Below are 3,507 nucleotides of genomic sequence, written 5' to 3' on the forward strand. Positions count from 1 at the left end.
TTATTTTGTGATTGATTTTAATTAAAAGAAAATTTTTGGAGTACGGCTGTCCAAGTTTCCTTCGTATTTTTGCAAAAATCGCAGATCGCCGCCATTACTAGTAAAAAAAAACATATTAAGGGAATAAAACTATTCCCTATTTTATAGACGCTATAAATTTTGCGCAAACCAATCAATAAACGCTCATTGCGATTTTTTTACGAAAAATATGTAGAAGAATACGTATCGGCCTAAACTGAGGAAAAAAAACTTTTTTTATATATATTTTTGGGGGATATTTATTATAGCAAAAAGTAAAAAATATAAATTTTTTTGTTTATAGCACAAAAAATTAAAATCGCAGAGATGATCAAATACCACCAAATAAAAGCTCTATTTGTGGAAAAAAAGGACGTCAATTTTGTTTGGGAGCCACGTCAAACGACCCTGCAATTGTCAGTTAAAGCGATGCAGTGCCGAATCGCAAAAAGTGGCCCGGTCATTGATCAGCAAAATGATCCGGGGCTGAAGTGGTTAGTCATTGAACCCCCAATCTGCATATACAGTATATTCCAGTATTAAGCATGACAGCCAGGGAACTAGCATTTACAGAAGCAGAGGACAATTTTGCATACCCCACACTTCTCTCAGTATAGATTTCCTTTACAAAAGGTGTTTAACCACTTAAGGACTAGAAGGATATACCCCCTTTCTGACCAGGCCTTTTGCGATACGGCACTGCGTTGCTTTAACTGTGATGTTGTACCCAAACAAAAATTGACATCTTTTTTCCCCACAAATAGAGCTTTCTTTTGGTGGTATTTGATCACCTCTTTTTTTTTTTGCGCAATAAACAAAAAAAGAGCGACAATGTTGAAAAAAAAACTAAATATTTTTTACTTTTTGCTATAATAAATACCCCCCCCCCCCCCCATTTTTTTTTTATTTTAAACTAACTTATTTATCAGTTTAGGCCGATATGTATTCTTCTACATATTTTTGGTAACAAAAAATCGCAAAATTCGTATATTGATTGGTTTGCTCAAAAGTTATGGCATCTACAAAATAGGGGACAGATTTATGGCATTTTTATTATTATTTTTGTTTTTTTACTAGTAATGGCACTTAATTAATTAGCAATTTTTAACAGGGCTGCGACATTGCGGCGGACAGAACGGACACTTTTTTGGGACTATTGACATTTATACAGCGATCAGAGCTAAAAATAGCCACTGATTATTGTATAAATGTCACCGGCAGGGAAAGGGGTTAACACTAGGGGGCGATTAGGGGTTAAATGTGTTCCCTAGGTATGTTCTTACTGTGGGGGGATGGGACTGCCTGGAGGAGGAGACATATCACTGTTCCTAATCTTTAGGAGCTGCAGATCTGTCTCTCCTCTCCCCTGACAGAACGGAGATCTGTCTGTTTACATTGACAGATCTCCGTTCTGTATCTGTCAGGAGCGCCCCCTATAGCTCTTAAACGTACTATGATGGCAATTCGCTCAGGGGAGCAAACCTGCTGCAGTATAACTGCAGTGGCTGGTCCACAAGAGATTAAAGGACTGTTTTAAAAAGGCAGTAAAGTGTATTTGTAACATGTAACTCCTCTTTCTTGGGAAAGAATAACAAATAGAAAAAAAAATAATAGTATAGATTATATAGCTGCTACATAAGCCATTGCATGTTATTACAAATTGTTACAAATTACATTTTCAATTTGCAGAGCTGCAATTTTCTGTAAAATGTAATGTAATATGGCAACTTGAAGGCGTTCTGTACACAGATAATATCACATGTTTCTCCATATCTGGAACTACAGAGTATTTCACTTTACCCCAGGGCAGCATGGGAATGAGGAAATGTGAGTGTACATTGCTGAGGAGTGTGGACAGACACAGAGGGGTGAGGGAGGGAGGGAGGGAGAAGAGAGACCCTCTCTCCTCGCCTGTCTGTGTGTGTGTGTGGGGGGGGGGGGGGGTTGTTAGTGCTGGCTTTGGGTGTGAAAAGGAGTGTAACAGACACACTCGGTTCACAAAAATGCAGTCAGCAACCCTACTGGGAAGTCGTAGCCCTGTCTGAATAATGTGTCCGGGTTTCAGGCAGTCTGAAACCCGGATGCATGATTCCAAACCCGAACTGTCCGGGTAAATCCTGGGATCGTGTGATCCCATTTATAGGGGGACACAATCGATGATGTCACACCTACAGCCACACCCCCTTACAGTTGTAAACACACTTCAGGTCACATATAACCCCTACAGCCCCCCCTGTGGTTAACTTCCAAACTGCAATTGTCATTTTCACAATAAACAATGCATTTTAAATGCATTTGTTGCTGTGAAAATTACAATGGTCCCAAAAATGTGTCAAAATTGTCCGAAGTGTCCGCCATAATGTCGCAGTCGCGAAAAAAACTGCTGATCGCCGTCATTAGTAGTAAAAAAATAATAATTAATAAAAATGCAATAAAACTATCCCCTATTTTGTAAACGCTATAAATTTTGCGCAAACCAACCGATAAACTCTTATTGCGATTTTTTTTACCAAAAAATAGGTAGAAGAATACGTATTGGCCTAAACTGAGGAAAACAATTATTTTTTTATATATTTTTTGGGGATATTTATTATAGCAAAAAGTAAAAAATATTGAATTTTTTTCAAAATTGTCACTCTATTCTTGTTTATAGCGCCAAAAATAAAAACCGCAGAGGTGATCAAATACCACCAAAAGAAAGCTCTATTTGTGGGAAAAAAAGGACGCCAATTTTGTTTGGGAAACATGTTGCATGACCGCACAATTGTCAGTTAAAGCGACGCAGTGCCGAATCGCAAAAAGGGGCAAGGTCCTTAACCTGCATAATGTTCCGGGTCTTAAGTGGTTAAGATTGACACTTGCTGCAGATTGCAACTTCAGTGCATTTGGAAAGTGTGGGCATCTGGTATTAGGGATTCTGCACCAGGGTTGTCAACTTTCAAAAAATTTACGAACAGTTTGTAAAATCCATAATTGTTGCATCTGACCATGAATGTCAGTTACAGACATGCAGCCTACATGTCCGTAATGGACAGATGCAAAAAGTACAGATTTTACAAACTGTTAGTAAATTTACTGAAAGTTAGCAACCCTGTTCTGCACTGTGTTCAGGTGTGAACTGGCACTTGGGATCAGAGGATTGTGAAAATAAAGGACAGAGTTACTTTTCTAAAAAAAAAAATCCCTGCAGCAGGATGTGTGTTTGTCACATGGTGTTTATTTCTAACACTGTTCCCTATGTGAGTTCCTGCTCCAGCTCACTTCCGTTAACCGTACAAGACTCATCATTCACTATGGTGATTTCTGCCATCACGTGATCTGCCTGATCCCGGAAGTGGACGAGCTTGCGGCTCCGACGCCGCTCTGGAGGATCAGAGAGCCAGAGGGCGGGGCGATGGGAGGAGACTCCACTGGGTCCTCCGCCCACCACAGCCTACTTTCAGGATGGATTGACAAACAGGGGGCGGGGTCTGCTCTGGATCTCGGTTA

The sequence above is a fragment of the Rana temporaria genome, chromosome 4 (genome assembly GCF_905171775.1).
Source record: "Rana temporaria chromosome 4, aRanTem1.1, whole genome shotgun sequence".
Classification (NCBI taxonomy): domain Eukaryota; kingdom Metazoa; phylum Chordata; class Amphibia; order Anura; family Ranidae; genus Rana; species Rana temporaria.